Below are 23,115 nucleotides of genomic sequence, written 5' to 3' on the forward strand. Positions count from 1 at the left end.
AAGCCTATTCAAGGCACTTCAGGGAACAAAGGCTCATTTGCAGGAAATATGCTGGATAATATATTTTTTTCCGTCTCTAAATTCTGTGGAGCTAAACTGTAGATAAAAATAACAACCTGGGAGTTTGGGATGTTGATGTAAGAGTTAGTATAGAAACACAAATATTCCATGTGCAGTTTCTAGAGATCATACTGTCTTGGAAAAACAACTGATATCCTGAAATAAAAGATGTAACTGAACATTTGTAGTGGATCAAATAATCCTCAGGCGAGCTACCTAAGTAGTCAGTAAAAAGAAGAAGGGTACTTCATCTTGATTTAGCTCCTAACTCAAGCGCTACTTCTAGAGGCCCATTTCTTCATGATTGCACTGTGAATGCGCATGATTGTGTTTGTGCCCAATTTGTAAGAGCTGGGGTCTGTCTCATTACTTAAAGAAGAGCTAATCTGGAAGAGAGAAACAATGTTTGTTAGCTCCCTAAACAAAGAGAGGCTTCTGTGTGGGTGCCCGTGGCTGTGTTGCTGCCACAGCGTGGGGCGATGCTGGGGCTGCCCCGTGCCGGCCCCAGCGGCCCCACCGCAGGGCACGGCTGGGCCCAGCAGCCACGATGGCGACGCCTCACCTCAGGGACAGCCTGGGGAAGAAAGGAGGGCACAGCGCTGCCCGGCAGCCGGCAGAAAGAAAGAGAGAAAGAAAGGGGGAGAAACAGCCCTGCCGGCACCCAGGGGAGAGGCAGTTTCGCCCGCAATGGTATGTCACTGTCTCTATCCAGACCCAGGAGCTTTTCCACCTCATTTTCTCCCCCTGTCCTTCTGAGGAGGGGCAGTGGGAGAGTGGCTGGGTGGGAGCCTGGCAGCCAGCCCAGGTAACCCACCACAGTCTCACAGCAGCAAATGATTTGCTAGGGCCTCAGGGTGTACCTTGCTGACTGTGGTGTTTAACCGTAGAAGAAGAAGCTGCTTATTGTCTCAAATTACCCTTGAGAATTTGATTGTTGTACAAAATTCAGCATTTATGAGGCAGAGGGGCACAAGCTGCAGAACATCAGCCCAACCTTTGCGCAATCATCTGTCAGAATCCCAAAAAGAGATGGTTTGCAACTTATACGTTTGAGAAAGTAAGCTGAGGGAACTTCGTGTCTGAAAAGGGAGCTCTTCTAAAACCTGCCAAATAACATGGAAGAAAACAGGAAGGCTTTTGTCTGACACTGTTGCAGAGGCACTGGTGTAAGGAGGGAGTTTTCTCAGTCCACAGTGAGAGGTGTCAGGTGAAGACTTGCTCTTGTCCCTGTGTGAAAGTCCACAAGACAGCTACATAAAAGCAGTCCTTCTTGCCCAGCAGGCTGCAGAGTCCAGAGTACCTCCAATGGGCAAGAAGAATATGCTTCTTTGAAAAGGAGGAAGGGACTCTACCAGGAAGTATTTGTTAGGTTTGTTGTTTTGTTTTTAGAAAATGAAAGGATTTATTAGTGTTTAGTGTTCTGGTTTTGCAGTGTTCTGATGTGCACACAGCTAGCGGGATGTATCTCTCTCCTCTGTAGTTGTTCTTCCATACTGCGAAGGAGAGAGAAGGTTCCATGTGTCAGATTCTTGCTGTCTCGAGACATCAGGGATAACAGCAGAATTACAGTGTAATTGAGTCTTAGTCCTCTTTGCTACAGGGAATGCACAGTTCTTTGAATTTGTCTCCATCCACAGGAAACTTTTTTTTTTTTTTCATCCAAAAATCTAGGTCTGATATGTTGCCTAGTCTAACCGAAGGTAGCAATATGCTTGCTAAGATAACAAATCCTGTGTATCTCCTACTCATTTTGATTTATAACTTTTTCCTTGGGAAAGGTCTGACTGCTCCTAAGAAACCAGAAAAGCACCTCCTGTCTCCTCACCCTCAGTAATCCAAACACCTAATGAAGATTTTTATAAATGGTTGATGCAGCAAGGTATTTAACTGTGTCAGTTAGGGTTAGTTTGTTTCCAGTTACATTTGCTCAATAGAAGAGCAGTTCTATGAAAAAAAAAAAAAAACACTTAAAATCTGGATAGCTTACAGGCCCAGATCCATTTCACTTCCCCAAGATACCTCCAGGAGGAACCCAATCCCCTTACATTCATTATCTCCTCCTGCAGCCAGTGAAGGGGGGAAAATGAGGGATAGACAATTGCAGAGAACAGTGCTCATCCTCCTCACCTTTGCCATTAGCTACAGGAAGAAGTGTAAAGAGACAAAATTCCTCTGGAAGGTGTTTCGGCTAAGCAGGATGAATTCAGTGAGCCTGAGCCAGGAGCTCATAAACTCTTGCTGATTTAATGAGCAACCTAAATAACAAAGGCTGGAGCCAATCATTCTGAAGCAGTTTGAGCACTAAGTGAGCTCTGAAAGCCCCATGCTTCCAGAAGTAAAAAGCAATCAGAATATGTGTTGTGCTGAGTGGAAGAAGAGGAAGAAGCTAAAAATGAGAGTCCGGAGGTTGCCTGGAATTGTGCAAAACACGGAGAAGAAAGTGAGACAGCATTTGACTGTGGATGCAAACAGCATCCACAGGTGCATTAAAAAAGGGAGACATTCAGAAGGTAACTGGTTTTGACAGTGGCTAGTCTGTAGGCATAACATTTTGTTGTGCTGAAAATAAGAATGCTTGGGCTGTTAGGAACAGATGCCAGAGACTCTGGGAAATTACGTATATGCAAAGTGACAGTTAAGGCAAAACAAACCCCCTGATTGATGGGAGTTGGAGGCCCTAGGGCCACCACTACTTCACAAAAAGAAACTGTACCTACCCACGTCAGTAATGCTGGCTGTGGATTGCCACAGTATCACGAGAGGTAGTGGTTATCTGCAGTTGCCTGAAATTGTTAGCCCCGGCAGGAATGTCACCTTGGAGTTTTGGGGAGGAGAGAGGCTGGGGCCGCCTGGGGTCGGCCAGCTCTCTGAGGGCTCCTCAGCCAGGCAGTGAGCCCAGCAGGCTGAGGCAGCGGGGACATACAGGACATGGGCACCAGACTTTTATCATGAGGCATACTGCCTCCTTAGGCAAGCAGTGCTGAGGTTGGAGGGGAAGTCTGAGAGTTTGAGCAACAGTGCAGCATGCTGTCTGAGCCCCTGGAGTAGGTGTAGGTGTTAGTCTGGCAGCGGTTCTCTAGGGCTGGGTGGTAAAAGTGTTACAGCTGGGCAGTTTAATGGTAGGCCTTTATGTTCCAAGGGAAGTTGGTGAGAAGCATGCTCAGCTCCCAAGACAGAGCTTATGCCGAGGTCTGAGGTACTGCTGAAGCAATGCAAAGCTCTTTGGTACTGGTCACAGATGCAGGAGGTGGCTCTCTCAGGAGTCTTAAACCCTGAATGACTAACGAACATTGCACCCTGCTAGTAGTGGCACCTCCACAGAGCAGGGAAGAAGCACCGTAGGCAGCACCCAGATGTTGAGGGCCCTTATGGGTGCAGGGATGGAGAGGAGGAAGGAAGACTAGCATGTAAATATGTATATGCACAGACATCATCAGGTCAGCTTGTTGGAGACTGGAATGGAAAAGGTGTGCAAACATGCCTGACCATCAGCTTATAAAGATACTGATCATGAACCAGAAGGCAAAGGGATGGGAGTTGCTTCAAATGAGAATATACAAAGGCATTTGCAAATAGCAAAGGCCAAGGAGCAAGACTTCAGTAAAGCAGGTGCTGTAAAACAAGGCATATCATTTCAGACACTGTTTCTCACTTGCTTTCTTCAAGGTTGCCCTTAAGTCACTGGGTGGTGCAGAAAAAGATGAGAAAGCTGTTCTGGGTTCTCAAAGATAATTACCAGCAGTTTCATTGGTTTGTTTGTTTCTTTTTTGTTTGGTTTTATTTAACATAACTCACCAACTGATTTTTACAAATAAGATAGAAACCCTGAGGTTCAGTGATGAAAAGGTTATTATGAAGACCTTCATGTCTGTGAAGTGAGTTAATAGGGGGGAAGAAATGTACCAAAGGTGCAAATTCAGTAAAACAGAAGATCAAGAATATGACATTTTTAGCAAGTAGAAAAGCACCTTAACATCATGAGATTCAGTCAGGAAGGAAGTAATAGAAAGTTTTGCCATTTAGATTTTAAAGTAAAGGGTTTGAGCCACCAGCAACACTGGCAGCATGGCAGTCTGTTAGAAATCTCTCGTTTTTGGCACATCTACATAGCTGCAATTACTACAGCTGAATTCTTTTTAATATGAACTACAGGTAAGATACTGTTCTCAGCCAAGATGATATAAACTTGAAATGACGGTATCAACGTGAACAAGTTAATCTTGTTTATGTGATATACTGAGTACATGTTTTTTATAACTCTTTTTCTTCTTTCTTATCACTGGAGAATGAGGAAACCTGTATTTGGCTGCTTTATTTTGGGTCTGTTTGGCTGCACCTTTATATTAGGGGCATTTAAGAAGTCTTCTTCTCCAGAAGGGACCTGGAATGTAGGTTGGTGTGCTTCCATCAGGCTTACATGATGTGCTTGATGTAGCTTAGACCTTGCAGGAATTTATTGCTTGGCTCATGATCTGAAGGCTGTTGAAGTCAATATAAAGGACCCCACTGTCTTTGAATGAGGTCCTCATGTTGCCCTTCGCACTCATGCAACAACACAGTCCTTCAGAATAACTGGACTTGACAATCCAGAAGTGTGGGTTCTTTGTAGAGGTCTCAATGCAAATTTGAAGAAAATAATCCAAGCCAGTGGTAAGCATTTGGGTAATAATGTCTTGTAAGAGTAAAATGTGTGCAAAGGATACATTTTGTACACCACATAGCCTCTGATGGACTCTAGGTAGATGAATCCTAACAAAACTATTTGTCATAGTGGCCAGCTTAATAAAAACATCAGCCGAGTGAAATACCTCAGCCAAAAAGTAAGCACAAGAGATAAAAAAGCATAAAAATAAAACTGGCTGCATTAAGAAAAGTCAGGAGAATAAACCTGAAAATACTTTACTGCTGTTTTAGATATCGGTAGCATGCCTTCACCCTTGGTATTATCTCTGGTTCTGGGGATCTGCGCCTCAGAAATGATCTGACCAAGTATATCAGTACCAATGTTCCTATAATAGTGATATGTTTTACTACACCTATTAAAGTTTATTTATGCTTGGGAGTCCAAAAGCTTCATTTTTCCTCTGCTGATGAGGCTTTATGCTAGTCAACAGCAAGCCTTTAACAACAGAAATAGATGGAAATTGGAATTCTTCCTTGATTTTTACGTCTGCCCCATGCACTGAGCCTTAAATCTCATCTTTACTCAGAATATTGTTTGAATGGCTGTTTGTGCTCCCGGGAATGACTAAGAGCATTTTTATTTTCTCCTCTTTTTGTGCTACAATTTTTAAAGTTTTATTTCCTGCAGTCTATCACCCAAATTCCAAGTGTTTCACAAGCTGGAGTATTTCAGGCAGCTCTCACCTATTCAGAAGTGTATGTTGGTGTATCTCATTTATACAGAGGGTCGCAGCCTGCTCTTGCTTACAGCCTATGAAGCTGACGTGCTCAATGTTAAATCCCAATTTTTCTCTTCCTCACAAAACACCGTGGCCTTGACCAGATCTGCTGCCTCTGAGAGGTGCAGGTGTGCTCTCTCTTGGGTCGCACGGATCCCACCTCCCCACCAGCCCCACTGTCTGGCCACGGCCCCCTTCCTGCCTTTCCTTCCAGATGGTGCACATACCAGAGCTGAATGTAGACACAGCCACATGAGACCTGTCTTAAAATTCCCATGTGATCCTGTCACTTGTTTTCAGCTTTAAAATTCATCAGCTAAGGCCTCATAGTATGAATTCCCTGACTTTGGTAAGGTTTTCTTTTTGATTTCTTAGATGGTAAACAATTGGTCTCTAAAGTACTTCTTCCTAAGAGTTTTATTTCAGATAAGGAGTGAGTTTTTAAGCGAATTTCTCACTTGTCACACTTACTCTGCTCTGTTTTGTATTGGTATTGAAAACATGCTAACTTTTGGATGAAAATAAACTGAAAGATAAGCTCTGGGCGCACACCTGATATGCTCCAACCAGTAGCAGGCATTCTGGTCATAGGACCGGACTAGACCTAGTCCAAAGCAAACCTTTTCCAAAATGTGTTCAGTGCTGCTGCCAGATCTTCTGTATCAGCTGTTTCACTCTTCAGATCGTAGGGTGAGATGCACTGCTATTGTGTGTTACTGTTTGCTAATGTAAATCTAGCCAAAGAGGATATTAATGCAAAACTATTCCAGATCACATTAAACTGTCTCAGGCAAGTGGCATGTGTTTGGCAATTGAAGGGCGAAGTAATGTAGTACAATAAATGCTCCAGAGTTATGTAAATTCTGGCATTTAATTTTCTGGTAATTTATTTCAAAACAATCTGGATGTGGACAGTATCAACATAGTTGCAGAGATGTTTGTGAATACTAATAATAATATGAAAACCTTGTATCTTAAAACACAGTAAACACTCTGGTTTTCCAGTTTCTTATTGTTGTATAACCTTTAAAGAAGTCCCTTCAAAAACACTAACCTGAAGTGCTTTCCAGAGGGCTTTATCCTGCCCTAAGAAGTGTGTGATGAGACATCTCTGTGGTGTCCCACATGAGCCCAGGGCACCCACCAGCTACTGCTCACTGCAGTAGAGATGGAGACCTCACTCCCCAGAAAAAGGCAGCTGAATTTCTGTTACTTTGAGAAACAACTGTAACATCAGCTGGTGTGCTTGCCTCAGTTCTCCCATGTTTTCAGTCCACTTAGTACCCAAACTCCTGGGGATTTCCATGGGACAAAAGGCAACATTCATCCACAGGTCCCTGGGAACAGTCTCCCAGTGAAGTGATTCTTTCATACGCCCGTACTATCTACCGAACCACATTCAGGCACCACAGACTTGATGTTCGCTAAGCCTTGTACTGGAGAGAAAGGAAGTGCCTCCTTTTGCAGTAGCCCGATGAGGGGGACTGGTCAAAACATAGAGAAGCCTTCCTTTCAGATGGTAGGCTTTGGAGTCTGTGGTCTTTGGGATGAAGTAAATGGAAACCGTCATAGACAGGAAAGCTGGGAAGAAGCAATAGAAAGCTCGTACTGTGGAAGTGACGGAATTCATATCAAGATAAACCAGAAAATAGGGGGGGGGGGTTAAAAAGAAAAAGAAAAAAAAAATCTCATCAAAAAAGACTCATATGTCCTTCAAAACAGGGAGTCACATTTATAGGTCACTTGCTTTCTCCTAGCCCTGTGACCCTCAGGACACCAGGTCTAAATGAGATGTGGTGTGTAGCAATCTCTCTGCTTCTATGTATTATTGGGAAGAAGAAATAAAATATGGAGGGACAGTTTCTCAGCTTATTTACCCAGAACTTGAAATGAGCAGAAAATTCAGGAAGAGAGGAATTCTTTGCTTATTCGTGTTCACAGATTAGAGAAGTCAGTAGAGCAAGTATTTCTTCTGTATAAACTTCCTTCTGAGTTTCCACTGATGATATGGTGGCACCCACCCTAGCTACATACAAAAGCGGAATGGGCTGGGGAATTCAGTTAAACTGAGAGCAAGAGAAATGCTTCTATTCTCCAAGGAGGACTTCTGTTCTTGGCAGGCTGGCTGTTTCCCTTGAAAGACTTTGAACAGCTGGGAGCATTGTTCGGTATAAGATGGCCAAGATCAACTCCTCAGTCAGGGACGACTTAAATTGTCCTCCCAGTGAGACACAGTGCAAACTGCAGAGGACGAGAGTGGAGCTCAGTGAATTCTCTGATGCTCCTCCTGCCTTTTTGTGCAACAAAACAAAAATCATCATAGATATGTTAATTGCAGGTCCCTCAAAGCAAAACTAGATAACACTTCCCAAGGGAGGGTTCACCACATTACCTACTGTCACTAAACCATCAGTAATGTTTGCGGCATGGGAACTGGGACATGATACAATAAATTACCCTTGTCATTTGCATATTCACACCAGCACATGAAAAATAAAAGACGACAGACTACAGGGAAAGTTACTCTGGGAGTGAAATTCACTGGTCACTAAGGAAGTTATTATAATACCCATTTTTTCTGCCGTTTGGATGTCCCCTTCTCCTTATGATGTCCTCAGTCTTGTAAGCCCATTTGGTATTTGTGAACAGGGGAGTATTCCCTGGTAAGGGCACTTGGGAAATATTGAGTGGTGTCTGTTAGCTTAAAGAATAAATAATAATAAAAAATAATTAAAAAAAAAAAAAGAAAAAGAAAAGCAATACCAAATAAAAATACTTTGATAAGCTTTTGAAAACTACATTTTTCTTAGCTGTGCAGAAGGCAAAGGGATATTTTGGAATGCCTGTTGAGGATCAGATCCTACAAGTTGTCATCTATCTGCAAATTGATCTCTACAGAAGAGCACTACAGTATGCTGCCTGCTCTTTTAAAGGAAAGGGCCAGTAGCACTCCCTGAAAGCTCTAGTTTGCAAAAATGTTTGCAAGTGTATAAGGAAAAGTGCTGATGTACATATTGGTGTGATTTATTTTTGATTCTCTTGAGGAATCAGAAGAAATATATCCAGTCAAAAAGTCAAAGAAGCTTCTCGTTAGAGTGTTTGTATAGCAGTTTAAGTGAAGAAGCAATTCCACATTGCAGCTATGAAGTTGTGTGTTTCAGTTAATTTCATTATAGAAGGCAAGATCATAAACACTACAAGCCATACAGCCTAGCTGTCTGCTCAGGAAGATGGGGAGGCAAGCAGGAAAGAAGGAAGGCAGGCAAGCAGACAGGCAGGATTGAAGGCAGGATTGTGGGAAGGCGGGAAGGCAGGAAGGTAGGGAGGCAAGAAGGGCAGGCAGGCAGGCAGGAGGGAAGGCAGGCAGGAGGTAAGGCAGGAAGGCAGGAGGGCAGGCAGGCAGGAGGGAAGGAGGGAGGGAGGGAGGGAGGGAGGGGGAGGAAGGAAGGAAGGAGGGAGGGAAGGAAGGAAGGAAGGAAGGAAAGGAAGGAAGGAAGGAAGGAAGGAAGGAAGGAAGGAAGGAAGGAAGGAAGGAAGGAAGGAAGGAAGGAAGGAAGGAAGGAAGGAAGGAAGGAAGGAAGGAAGGAAGGAAGGAAGGAAGGAAGGAAGGAAGGAAGGAAGGAAGGAAGGAAAATCTTAGATTGACTTTGACATATCAAGTCAATTGTTTAAATTTTATTCATGTTCATATCTTTTCATGTTCATGTGTAGTATTTACCTGCCTATCTGAATTTCTTGGTTTAGTATCTTTAACAAACTTTATTATTGCAACAAAACAACAATTGCCAATGTCATAAACTCCTGATGGCTCTGAATTGACACCTTGATTCAGTGAAGTGCCGTAGTTCAGAAAATCAATTAAACCCATAGTTAGGTTATAGAATATTAAGCCCTGAGTGATTTGAGGCATGAAAGAACACAAATAAGCACTCTTATTCCTACAAAGTGGTCCTCATGAATCTGAACTAAAACGTGGTTGGATATTAGGAAAAATGTCTTTGCTGAAAGAGTTGTGAGGCACTGGAACAGGCTGCCCAGGGAAGTGGCTGAGTCACCACCCCTGGAGGTATTCAGAAGACACATAGATGTGGTGCATAGGGACATGGTTTAGTGGTGGACTCGGCAGTGCTAAGTTAATGGTTGGACCTGATGCTCTTAGAGGTCTTTTCCAACGTAAAGGATACTATGATTCTATGGTCTTGATGTCTGTACCAGACCTGCTTACAACTGCAGGAGTTTAGGGTTATGAAGGACATTTCGTCTAGTGCACTCAGTCTGGAACCTTTTGTCACAACAGAACTCAGACGCTTATGTGTCAGCCAAAACGTGTTTTAGTGTTAGTGGAGCTGAAGTGAAAGTTTGAATGCTTTGTAGAATGAAAGATGAGCTTAAGGAAAGTCTAAGGAACACCTTGAAGAGCTTAAATACTCCAGTTCCATGTAAGTCTCTCAACAGTCGTAACATCCTCTGCCCAGTCCAAGGACAAAAAAAAAAGGCAAAGCCAAGCTGCTGTCAGCCTTCAGCGCCACGTCCTTCTTTCTGCTTACCTCCCACAGGGCTAAACATAGGCAAAAAGAGAAGGACAATATCCTGAAGAGAGCAGGCATGTCCATGAGCCAGTGTGCTGTCCTGTCTCAGGTAGAGCTCAGGCAGAAGTCTACAGTGCAGTTTGCTGGATTTCCCTTTTTGCTTGAGGACTGCTTGTCCATAGTCTCCTTCCTTCCCTTTCCGCATCAGCAGCTCCATTCCAGCAGGCTGGCAGGCAAATATGGTGCCAGGGAAAAAACACTGAAGTTCGTAGTTGCTGCTTAGCATCCAGCTTTTTCTTCAGGAAGAGCTTTATTTTACACAGGTGACAAAGCTGGCAGAAAAGTGAAAACAGAATAGATTAGTCTGGTCTGGCAAAATGCAAAGTATTTCTTGGGTGAATTTTAGATAACATAAAACTGTGCTCTGCTCATGTCATATAACAGCCCCAGCGCTCAGAATAAATGATAACATATCAGCTAGTGCATCCATTTGACACTCTGAAGTCTTTAATCTTCAGTCCTCATGGTTCTGATTGTCCTTCTCTGATTCTTAATACCTCCTCCTGATTCCTAGTACCAGGAATTATCTGCAGTAATTTTGTTTGAATTTCAACTGCTTGTCCATAATCCGAGCTTCTTACATGCTTCATATAAAATTATTATCAGGCTGGTACATAAAGTCTGTGTTTCTCTAGTCTTCCTGTTAATAATAATAATAGAAAAAAAAAAAAAGACAGACTTATTTACATATTCACAAATTACGCATTGCTTATCCATGGTTGGTAAATTAAACCAAATAAAAAATAAAAAGCATAATGCACACCACCTGTCTGTGAAGGATACAGCTGACTTGTCAGAATGGGATAAAACCTTGAGGTGTTATCTAAATCATCACCTAAGCTTGGATGATCAGCTAGTGCCAATGATCACAAAAGAAACACACACACACAATGTATTTCAGCTTTAGATTTCAAGGACACACTGATCCTTTCTCCTGAGTATGTCTGGTTCCTGTCATCCAGATCAGGTATTTATCAGTTCCTACCTGGGTTAACAAAAATTCCCCACTCCTAAAGCAACACATCAGCTCCAGCGGCCACAAAACTCAGCTTTCTGCTGCCTCCAGAGTCTGATCACTGTCTGGAAATATTCCAAACTCTCCTTGCTAAGTGATGTTTTTATATTATAATGACCATGGTAAGGATTGCATGACATCAGCTGGGACTTTTATTATTATAGTTCTGATTTACAGGTGTGGTATTTGAAAGAGTCCCAGGTTTCTGAACTGCAGTCCAAACCCTTAAAAACAATGGTATCTACAGGCTATAGTAAGGATACATGGATCTGAGAAGGGGTTTGACCCTGAATTTGGAGTCAGCATACCATCACATCCAATTCTGTCTACCTTTCTTCTTAAAAAGTGCCATAAGACATGAATGCCCTCACATCCCATGAATGCCCTCCATCCTACCAGAGGAAAACCACTAATTCCATGTAGTCATGCCTTGGAGATGGCACCAACTGGAGAGCTGTATTCTAAAGACTTCAGAACAAGACTTCTAGAGAAGTCATCGGGCTATGATCAGACAGCATGAAGAGATGCTGGCTCCCTGCTTGATGCTACTGACCTGTAGCCGACGTCCGAATCCCCGCTGCATTAGAGTCAGATGTGTGTCTGCAGGAGGCTGGTGCATTTGTAGCGGGAAAGGCAGGGAGCGCCACGTGCACAGTGCCTCCACCACCACAGGTCACACCCCTGCATTCTTAGCAGAAGTCAAAGAGGAAGGCAGATTTGTCGTAACATGCCAGAGTGTGGCATGGGACAGCTGAGATACAGGCACGTTTTTGCTGCCCCTTGTAGCCTGCTGTCCTAGATGGCTGCCTGCGCTGTCGTGTGGGTAGTGATAGCCCTGACAAGAAGTGCAGAAAAAAAGGCTTTGGAAAGGAAGTTATAACCATTCTGAGCTACAAGCCTAGTTGCTTTTTTTTTTTTTTTTTCCTGTGGAGGAGACAAGATTAGGGACTATCTTTCTGCGTTGAAGCAATTTATAAATCAGTCTATTTGTTAGAAATATATATAGTATACAATAAAAGGAATTGCATTTTACGTTGCAGGCTTTGGTATATATATGTCTGCTGTCTCTGCTACCTATTTTTACTGGTTGTCTTCTACACCATGGCTATTACTGGTAGCATATAACAGTGCCTTTTTGGTGGTGCGGCCAAGACAGCCCTACTTCTGTATATGTGATATGGAGCCACTTTAAGAATGTGTAGGCAGTCTAGTGAATCTGAGCAATTTCAGAGCTGTTGCACACGTAAAGATCAATTCTGCACTGCTGGAGCAATGCCGCCCCCCCTCAAGCCCCCCACTGTGCTATCACTTCTAGAGCTACACACACTGACAGGGAAATATGAACACAAATGCTGCAAAAGCAAAAATGAAGGGGCTGTGGGACCTATGCTGTCTGAACAAATATAAGAGCCCCCAAGTTTCAAATGAAATGGAGTGACACAGTCTTGTAAAAACTACCATCAGGGAGAGGGAGAAATATATTAGGATGCTTGTAGGTCATTGTTAATTAAAAAAGCATCTGATTATCATTAACATAAATTGTCACTGAAGGAAATGGGCCCTTCATTGCAGGAGATAAACTGGCTGAGTTAGCTTAAATTGTCTGAAGTACATGTACCATGTGATGGAACCAGTGAAGAAATTGAAGGCAAATTATAAATCTGCATGTAGGTAACTAATTCAGAAAACAGTTAAGCAGATGATGAACTTCAGTGTTTTGTTGAATTGCAATAGTGCCACTTTAGGCGGTGGTTGAGCTAAAGCTATAGGAGCAGCAAATTTGTTATGGCTGAAAACAACATTCCTACATTTGCAGAAGCTAACAAAATCAAAAAGAACAATGTAAAAAGTCAGACACTCTTGATATTTAAAGGTACATCTCAAAAAAAAAAACCACAAACAAACCACACCCTAGCACTTTGATTAATTTGTATCTCACTACTTGCCAGACAGTCCTGTGCCAAACCCTGTTATAGTTTGATTTAGTAATTCTTTCCTACAGGTAATTTCACCTAGTTAAAATTTGACTTGGAGGTATTTGGTCTTCCTCTTGCTCCAGAAGTCATTCTGTATTGCCAGTGGCTATACTAAGAATAGCCCTGTGACTGACACAGCTCCAAAGGACTTGGAAAATGTTATCAACTGTTTGAAACTCTACACTTTGGAGGAAAAATACCAAATCAAGCAAGAAAAGCTTTAAAGGCTGCTCAATTTTTTCTTTTACTGATGATATGATTGGAGAAGATATTTCAATATGAATCTTATGCATAAATTTCCTCTTCCTACATCTGTATAGAGTTTAGTGGTTGGAGTTTTTGGGTTCCTTTAGTAAGTCACCTCATTAATTAACAGAGTGACATTACGGAGTCCGAGTTCTCATACAGTCTCTTCATTTTATCTAGTGTGAGCTTTGCTGCATAACTGAGCAACTAGTACACAGGTGATGTTTGCCATCAGATAGCACACTGTGAGAGGGCAGTGCTGCAAAATTACAGTTTACAAGTTCTTGTCTCAAGCAATGTAGTTCAGTGCTTTCACAAAGTCAGTCTGGGTTACCAGAAAACAGAGCTACCAAGACATATACATTCACAGATGTATAAGATAAGCACTAAGATTATATGTTATTTGTAATATCATTTGCAGGTAGTAAGCTTACAGAAATCGGTGTATTCTCATGACTTTGTTGGAGCTAAAGCAATTTACATGAACCATGCATTTGTCCCATCTCATGTAAATGTGGTTCTCAGGGCACCATATCCCTTTTCTAAAGTGGTGTATTTGGAGATCAGTTCTCGTGGAAAGTGCTGTATCATTAAATATTAATTAAACCATTTACATTATGATAAATTAATAGCTGGTCGAGTTTAGTAAACAGTGATCTCTTCTACAGATACTTTAAAATAAATGTTTTAGTTCCCTTAGAAGTTATTGAATATTTTTTAATCCTTTGTCTTTTAATTTTCTTCCTTGATTTCCTTTCATTTCCAAACATACACAAATGTTACCTTCAAATGTTCAGTGCTGTTTTGGACTATAGACTATTCCAGTATTTCTGAAACCATTTGAAAATGTCCAGACCTATCTCCTCTTTATTGTTGCTAAAAATGTCTTCTGAATTGAAAGTAGGTTGAACTCTCTGGAAACACTTTTTTATGATTTTTCAGCTAGGCTCTGACTATGATAACCACTAAGATGCTTCCTGAAAATGTTCCCTTTTCTCCTCTTAGATTTATCTCTAGCAGGCACCCTTCCTCCACCAGAAGGTTACTGGGGCCTTCTCTCTTCTCTGCAGATCTCACACCCAAAGGTACCATCAAGGTTGAAACTCTCAGTGCCATGACACACATGGTTTGTTCACCTTAAAACTCTAAACTGGAACCATATGGTAGGGAGGAAATTGAAGTGTATGACATTTCCATCAAGCAGACCCCAGCTAGAATTACAACTGTTCTGACAGAATGGGCCCTGGTCTGGGTGAAGTCCTAAGCAATTAATCATAAAAAAAAGCACCCAAGAGACAGGCTTGTTTACTAGTGGATAGTATTTGAACCCACAGGACATTAAGTGCATGCTTCTCACATTAAAGTGATTGCTTGATAGGAAAAGAGGCAGAGGCTACCTTTTCAAAATGGATTCTGAGTGGTTAATACCTATGTAGCTGACCACTGTAGCTTGTCTTTACAGCAACTTGCTCTTCAAACAGTTGTCTATACTCACCCAAAAACTCAGACCTTTCCAAAGGGATCCTGAAATTACAAAAGTAGTCCCTATCCTGGATTGGAAAGAGGGAATTTTTTTTACTTTCTATTCCCAAATGCCCTGTCTGAGTTAAAGAAGAAAGCCCATTCTATTTTTGTTGCAGATTTTCAATGATACTAAAATATGAATGTATGATGAAGGCTCAATTGTGTATAAATTCTTTGGGGAAAATGTTTGTTGACATCAACAGGATTTTTTGCTTGAGTAAGGTCCGCAGGATTTGGTCTGATATGTGTCTTGAGGTTTTCTGCCTGAATTGTGCTGTGATGACAGCTACAGTGACAGCAGTAGCAGATCAAACTTTCTTTTTTTTTTTTTTTTTTTTTTAGCCTGTAAACCCAGTTCACACATGGGCATACTGGAAAGCCCACTTCCTACTCTAGACAGGTATATTTACATATGCAAAACAAAGTTTCAGTTGCCTTTAAGCAAGTAAATTAGCCTCTTATGTGTCTACTTGTGAACGCATGCCCCAGAATTAGCTAACGTGCCCTGAACACGGATTTTTACTATATTCAGAGGAAGTAATATCTTCAAAGGAAAATAAAGAAGAGACTTTTTGTTGACTTTGCTCTTATTCTATCTATTCCAGGAAAACTGACGACGTATTTCATTTATGAAAAGCTCCTTCGACTAGCTTAGCAATCAAGTTAGAGGCACCTCAATAGTAACATACTGCCTTTGTCATTTTTCATACCTTTCTATATTTTATGTACTGCACTGATATGGAGCCTTTCTTGAAGAGTTTTCTTTTGAATCACTAAATAGTTGAACAGACTGTCACTAGAAAATGCTTTGGAACTTTTATGAGCATACTTTTATTGTAAATATTCATTTACAGTGGAGCTATTTCAGTGCCAGAGCTTGAGAAACGCTGCCATGAAGATTCTTAGCTAGAATAATCTATAATTTGTTGGGTTTATTTAGTAAAACACTCCGTCACAGATGGCGAATTTTAGTCAAAATTAATACACATATAAGTACGTTGATTTCCAGTATTATTTTATCTTGTTTGCCTCTTCTGTGTGTTCATAAAATCTTTGAAAACCTTGGGCTTTATCACTGTCACTTAGAAAAAACACAATCATGGTATGAAATTAGTTTTCTCTCCCTCTGTCTGTGGGGATCTCGGTGCACTTCTAGCTAATATGCAAATAACTGTTTTCCTGCTTAACTTTTTCCCATCCTCGAAGACAGCAATAGCATGGCAGAAGTACATAATAGTTATTGTGGCCCAACCTGCATGCAGAGCTCTAGTGTGCTTCAGGCTCTACGTATGCCAGCCAAAACTGTACTCTGGCACGGCTTGCTTCCAACTGTTGCCTAAATTTCACTTCCCGGAGACACGAGGGTGTTTCTGGGGTGCAGTGCCACCCCCCTTGCTGCAGCAGGACTGCCTGCCTCTGGGCTGTGCCCGTCTCGGAGCCCATCCGCCTCGCTGCCCCAAGGAGCCAGCGCTAGGCCCCAGGCTTCAAAACTGGAGGTGTTGGCTTCCTTCGCTGCGAGCTTCCTTCTCTTCATTCGGTCTGAGGTGGTGACTGAAATTTATTAGCCTAAACTGGGCTGGGACTGATGAGATTTACAGTGATATATAGAAGAAACGCCGAGTCAGAGAAAAGGGATGAAAAATTGAAATGATAAAGTTGTATTGGTAGCTTGTTGAGGTAATTGAAATGCCTTGTTATGTTGCATTGTGATGGGTTCAAATAAAATATTGGTGCAATTTGTCTAGATCATGCTGGTAGCACACTACAGAATATATTCCTCTCTCCTAGTGTTAAGGACGTGTTCAATTTTTGGCTGTCAGCGTTGATCGTGGAGGGGCGAGATGAGAATAAAACTTCTCCTTACTGATGTGCTTGGCAGTTCAGCGTTGCTTGCACTGCGCTGCTTACAGCAGGTTGGTGAGCATTCTTCAAAGTGTGATTTCTGCAGAGAAGTCCAACACACACATTTTTGTGCCCTGGGAACCTTCCGTGCTCCAAATCCTGCTCGGGGAACCTTTACTGGCCGCGGTGCAGAGCGTCACCCCCAGAGCCACCACCCAGGACCAGGGGCACTGAGGGATGTCCCTACGCTCTGCTGAGGTGTGTCCAGCAGCTCTGTTCAGGGGATCCCTGGGCTATTTGGCTCTCAGCAGAACCAGAAGTCCAGAAGCAGGACGTGTGAAAAACAAGGAAAGAACACAGTTGATAAGATCCCTCTAAACCCTAAGGAAATTACTTAGAGGTTACTGTGTAGATTTCAGAAATGAGGTGGATTCCTGTAGCTCAAGCCAAGCACTCACTGAAAGTCTTGTCTTACCTGGGTCAGGAGGACAGACTGAGGACCCTGTCTGGCTAATCTTTCGTCATTCTCTATTCAGTCCTGAAGTCCACTCAGGAAGCATGGACTGCAAACCATGCCCTGCAGCAGCAGTGATCTCAAGGAATACAGAAATAAAAGACTGGTGGATTGCCTAATAACTCTTTATGTTGTCCGTGGAAGTAAGACACAGTAGTGACAGGGTGTAACTATTGCAAGTCCAAGGGATGTAACTGCTTTCTGGTGGACTACTCCTACCCCAGCTTAATACCCTGCTGCTGAAGATTGTTTTCCACAAGCTTCGACACCCGTACGCTACAATTTGATTACTTCATGTGGTCAGGAGAAGATTTTGAAGTGTGTTCCCAATACAGTAGTGAAAACATGTCAGACTGCTAATATTGTAGACGAGTGACCAGCTTCCCAGATAGGGAGTTTATAATTACATAAGTAGCAGCATTGTAATAGTCACAGTGATCTGAGACTGTAACAGAAGTTAAGTTTGTGAGGAGACATAATGCCTTCCATGAAGCAAGCTTGAATACCTAGGGGAAAAAAATAGATCAGCTTTTGCTCTGGGAAGGACTTGTGTGCCTGATCCATCTTTCCATTCTAATCAGTTGGTCTAATAGAAAATATTACCTATGTCTACAAACCTTGCCATGCAAATATATGTGACTTGAATCAATAAATAGATCTTCATTGCACAAGAAATAAGCATATGATAATTCGCTGCCAGAGACTTTGTCAGTAGTGACATGTAGGCTGCACACAAGATCTCTTTAAATATAAACTGTATTACAAGTATTTTGAAAAAAATTACTTTGTGTTTCAAAAAATATATATTTTTTATTGCTATGAATGGAACTTGTAATGTGCTTGTGCAATGGAATTCATCTTTCTCTGTAGTATCTTTCTCTGTCTCCATAATACCCCTCATTCTTTGCTTTGTGTTAAGGATATGTATTGACTTTGTAAAATCACTGTAGCAAGCTGTAAATGATGTATTCAAAGAAAAATCGCTGCCCAGTTCCCATAGAGAGAATATGAACAGCGCTGGGCAATCAGAGTTATGTTGCATTTTGTATTGTGACATGCAGTGCAATCAGGAAAAGCAGCCCAAGCACAGACGTCACTGACTTCTGACAATAGAAGTCTGTTCCTTTTAATATTCATACGGAGAGAGATTTGAGGTGGTTTTCCTTCTTCACCTTATTCCTTTCCCATTAGTCCCTGTCATTATGCATGGGGAGAAGACAATCCTTCATTACCTTCTCTCGCTGCAGACAAGGGTGTAGCTACCAATCGGTCAATTGCTTGTACACCAGCCAGTATACTACCCATGGCTTGTCCATAGTACATACACCGTACCCTGCGACAGATACACACAGCAAACAGTTCGGTCCTTGGTGCAGCTGGTGCAGCTACAGATACTCAGTTTTACTAAATAACTGGAAGACCAAAAATCTGCTCATGAGCATTGCATCAGAACTGCTGTTTGAGGAATGCTTTTAAAAGTAAATAAAGTAGTAATAATAAAGTTCCATGTATTTTAGATTTTAAAATTCCACATTCCACAAGATGCTGAATGCTACCTCCCTTCAAGGAGATGATAGACTAAAACAACTGAAGTGATGAACTGAAAATTAGGTTTAACAGGAGATTCAAGAGACAGGTAAAAGTGTTATTTTAAAGAGCAGAAGATAGTCCGAAACAGCTGTGCTGCCAAATGGCCAGGTTTGAGCATGTGTTTGAATAAAGTTGTCATTAACTAAGGTAAAAGGGAAAGTTGACTAAGATAGAAGGAATGTTGACTAAGAAGAAAGCCTTGTGTGATTTGCCTTACTCTCCATGAACACTATTAAATGACTGGGTGATGCAAATCAAGGAAAGAAGCAGAGAAAGGACACAGAGTTCTGAGGGAGGAGACCTCTAAAATGTTTGCTTGACAGTGTTAAGCTCAGGTAGCCCCCTAAAACAGATGAAAACTCAGGAGTGAGCTATGCCTGGGGAGACTAATCACAGGTTACCTGGAAGACAAGGAGAGTGGAGGCAAGCCAAAAGGCATGGGACAGAGCAATTCAGGTTGTGGAGCCTGCCGAATGACCAAGTGCATCAACAGATATGTGTGTTTGCTTCAGCTGTGCTGCAATCATTTTAAGCTCCCTGCTGGATTTCGTGTGCATGCAGACTTTTTAAACAGGCTGTAGCGTTCAGGAGTTTCACCGTTGTGGCATGTGACATTTGGGGCTTTCACAGCTAGAAGCAGAACTGGTATTCTCACCCATGAACCTGACAATTGAAAGCTGTTCTATTACTGGTTTAGTGAAATTTTATGAAAGTGGATGCAGTTTTATGACTGTGTACTTCTTTCACCATTCCTGCTGTAATAGATGTGTTGTCTCTGTACGTCACTTCCTCAGCAGTGAGCAGTTTTGTTTCATTGCTTTGGAACCTTCTTGCTTTTGGGTGACAGCCTCATTTTATCACTTGGTATACACAATCCTTTTTTGTTGATGTTCACTTTTTGCCTTCCTCAAAAAGGCTCTGTAGCACCCTTACACTTTGTTGCCCTTGCAAAATCATGATTTACTGGACAATAAAAATCAATGCAATTTAGGTCAAGATTAACCACAAATGCAAACCAACAGTTAAATGAGTACCCAGTATTTGAAAAAGTCATAAAAGTGCAACAAAACCTACATCCAGTCAAGTGCTCCAACCTTTTGTGGTGTGAGTATCTGGTTCTAGTATTTCTAAAGAACGAGTTTCCTGTTAGTGATACCACCTGCAAAGTAATACCACAACACAGCCCACATCTGCAAAACTTAAAAAATGTCTTTTGTCGGAAGAGTCATGAACAGAGTTGGATAAAGTGAGGCAGGGATGTAAGTGAGACAGAAACACAAAAGCTGTTGTATGACATAAAATGACAACACAAAAGTTGAAAATAGTTGTTTTTCAGCTTTCTTCTCTATCGTTTCTTCAGCTCTGTCATTTAGGTTACTTGTAACCCACTCCTGATTTCAGTCCTGCAAGACAGACAACTATATGAACCCGTAAGCAATATTCATGTAAAATGCTGCTGCGTCCAAGTTTTCCTTGTAGGGGAACAATGTAAATAGCTTGCAGCATACAAAATTCTCTTGTTCAAACAGTGATAGCAAAATGTTTCTTTCATCTCTCCGAAAGCCTCTAAATTTTAAAACTACTCAGCATGCTGCATTCTTTAGTATTTTTTACTCTGTTTTGCATGGTTTTAGCATTATGTGTAATATGGTGGCAGGGAGAACATCAAGTGTTGGAGAAAAAATATTCAGTCCTTTCATGTAAGGACATTTAACCGCAGCTACGCTTAATAAAATAATCTATATTCAGGAACTGATTTTTATGGTTCATGTAAGGTTTGAGAGCTCGGGTCAGTTTTTTAATTTAAAATTGCATTTTTTTGTATAATTTTTTTTTTGAGGAAAAGAGGTGGCATATATTCACCCACCTGTTCTGTACATAATACGTGCATTCTGCACGAGAACGTTTTAAACCTTCTCTCCTTTTTTTCCTGAAAAAGCCAGGTGGTTGATATCACGCAAATAATACTGAGACAGGTGAGTTGACGGACATATTTTATGCAATGTACTCTCAATTCTGATTTCAGAGGCGTGTGAGAGCACTCTTCGGTTTGCATGACTCAGCCCTGTACTAGAGGGGAGCACAAGACATCCAGTGAGAAATGTAAGTTCCTCCTCTTATTTTACTGTACATCACACAACAGCTCTTAGAAAAGATAGTCACAGTCACTAAAACGTAAGGAAGACAACACGCAAGGGAGAAATTAGAGTATTCAGCCACACCTGTTAGAGTAAAACACAGTGTTTGGATAATCCATTCTGCTGTATATGTGAAACCGAGGAGCTCATGTATTAAATGTGTGTTATTTTTTCCAGTGCTCACACTGTATATTATAAAATTCTCCTGAGTTTTCTGTGTCATATATATGAGTGCTGCATTATGTACTGTATATTAATCCTAAATTATAACCTTTAACAATAGAGAGTATCTCCATTTATTTTCATGGTGCTGTGGCATATGCAGTAATCAAAGAGCATTCACTGCAGCCTCCATTCCATTAAATCTGTCATATGTGTTTTATTCTGATTTTTTTTCCCCTTACTGCAGTCCTACTTGTGGGAAAAAAAGCAAACTCACAGACTACACTCAAACTGAGATGCAAACTTTTCAAAGAAGTGGCATCTGTTTACCCTTTTAAATTAAAAGCAGACATATCCTGAATGTACTATATTGAAGTACAGAAATAGAGATGTGTATATACTCTGCAAGAAATAACGTATTGTGAATAAAATCCTAGCCTGGAAAAATTTACACATTGATTCAATAGCCAGCTGGATTCTAGCAAGAGGTCATTTCTCCTGTAATCAGAATCCCAACAGTCATGGTGTGTACTGATAACAAGAGAGCCAATCCTGCCTCCTTGGACTCTTACACTAAAATCGAGTCCAGAGATGAACATGCAATAGAGGAAACGGGGAAGACATCGTGTTGCTTCCCAACATATCAAAGTATTCATTTATCACAGCTGTAATTCATCATTTGGGGCACCATGCCAGGGTCCAAACTTCCAACAACTTCTCTCAAGAGATTTGCCTGCTCTTTTTCTTTTGTAATGCTGAAACGACAAAGTTGTGGTCAATATGAAAAATGCAGGGCCAGAAACTAGCCAGGGTGACCTTAGTCCTGCAAATAATCATTAGTGCAAATCTGGAGGGTGGAAAAAAAAAAAAGCAAAAAAAATCTTGACCATATAATCTGAATCTTCATCTCAAGATCTAATTGCTGAGGGACTGGCAGCGTCCCAAGGAATTGATAATGAGATTTAGAGTCTCCCACTGCCAGTCTCCAGCTTGGCTGCAGACTGCAGGGGCACCGCTCTGCTCCCAGCCTGGCAGAGGTGCTTCAGACCTCCCAGTTCAGCTGGGAGGGGAACGGGCTCTGCACTGGTAGTGACACGAAGTTATTGCCACGGGGAGCTGTTACAGGCATGATAACCTCCTCGTAACCCAGGTGGAGGATTTTCCATCTCACGTACACACGTCGGTGGGGTTGGGGTTGGCACAAGTTTGCTCCTTTTCCATTTCATCTGTGGAAAGATGAGGGCTCGTGCAGGGCCGCGTGGGCAATGTCTGCCCTCCTCCTCTCTTCAGGTCGATTTTGGGGCAGGTGAGTAGCAGAAAGGATGCCTCGTCCTGCTGCTGCCATTGCGGCTGTCGTTCCGTGGGTAGAGTATTTCAGCGCGTCTGGCAGCTTTTATGAACACTAAAATGATCTTTAAAAGTGGATGTAAAGCCCCTTTACTATTTGGTTGTTTTTCCAAAGTATTACACAAACCCTCCAGGAAAGCGTACTGTTTACCCTCATAAAAGTAGCTCTGACATTAGTCCGGGGACGTTTATTAACTAAAAGTGAGCCTTCGATAGAAAATCACCCCCCTCCCCTGCCCTGAAAGGAAGCAAAGCCCCCCCCCTTCCCCATTAATCCCCCCGCAGCACTTGGAGCCCCCCAAGACTCAGCCCCTGGGGGGGGAAAAATGGGCAGGAGGGGGGTTCCGGGGGCGAGCACCGCTCGCGTCCCGCAGGTCCCCGCGGCTGCAGCAGGGATCGCGCGCAAGCCCCGCGCAGCCCCGGAGGCGGGGGCGGGCGGCGCTGCGCGGTGGGAGCGGCGGGGGGCGGCGGCGAGAGGGCGCAGCCGGCGGAGGAGAGGAGGGGAGGGAGAGGGAAGGGAGAGGGGAGAGGAGGGAGAGGGAGAGAGGAGGGGAGAGGAGAGGGAAGGAAGGGAAGGGAGAGAGGAGGGAGGGAGCGGAGCGCAGCCCCGTCGCCGGGAAGGCAGCCGGAGCTCCTGCGCGCAGCAAGGTAACGCGTCCTGCCCTTCGGGGAGTTTCTGCTCTGCTTTTCCCCTTCCTTCCCTCTGTCCT

The 23,115-nt window shown here is 42.4% G+C and overlaps 1 protein-coding gene across 3 annotated transcripts in view; it reads left to right on the top strand.

Moving 5' to 3' along the window:
• The first annotated feature begins 637 nt into the window (after positions 1 to 637).
• CDH20 (cadherin 20) overlaps positions 638 to 23,115 on the top strand; it is a 142,682-nt gene continuing 120,204 nt past the window's right edge. The window contains exons 1-2 of one of the 3 annotated variants that reach the window (XM_066992514.1): positions 638 to 750; positions 20,785 to 20,861. The gene's annotated coding sequence lies outside the window, so the exon portion shown is untranslated. Of the gene's footprint in view, positions 751 to 20,784; positions 20,862 to 22,895; positions 23,054 to 23,115 lie in introns of those variants that run through there. The other 2 variants (XM_048076110.2, XM_013187420.3) reach the window with 2 other exon arrangements.

This window comes from Anser cygnoides, chromosome 2, assembly GCF_040182565.1.
Source record: "Anser cygnoides isolate HZ-2024a breed goose chromosome 2, Taihu_goose_T2T_genome, whole genome shotgun sequence".
Classification (NCBI taxonomy): Eukaryota; Metazoa; Chordata; class Aves; order Anseriformes; family Anatidae; genus Anser; species Anser cygnoides.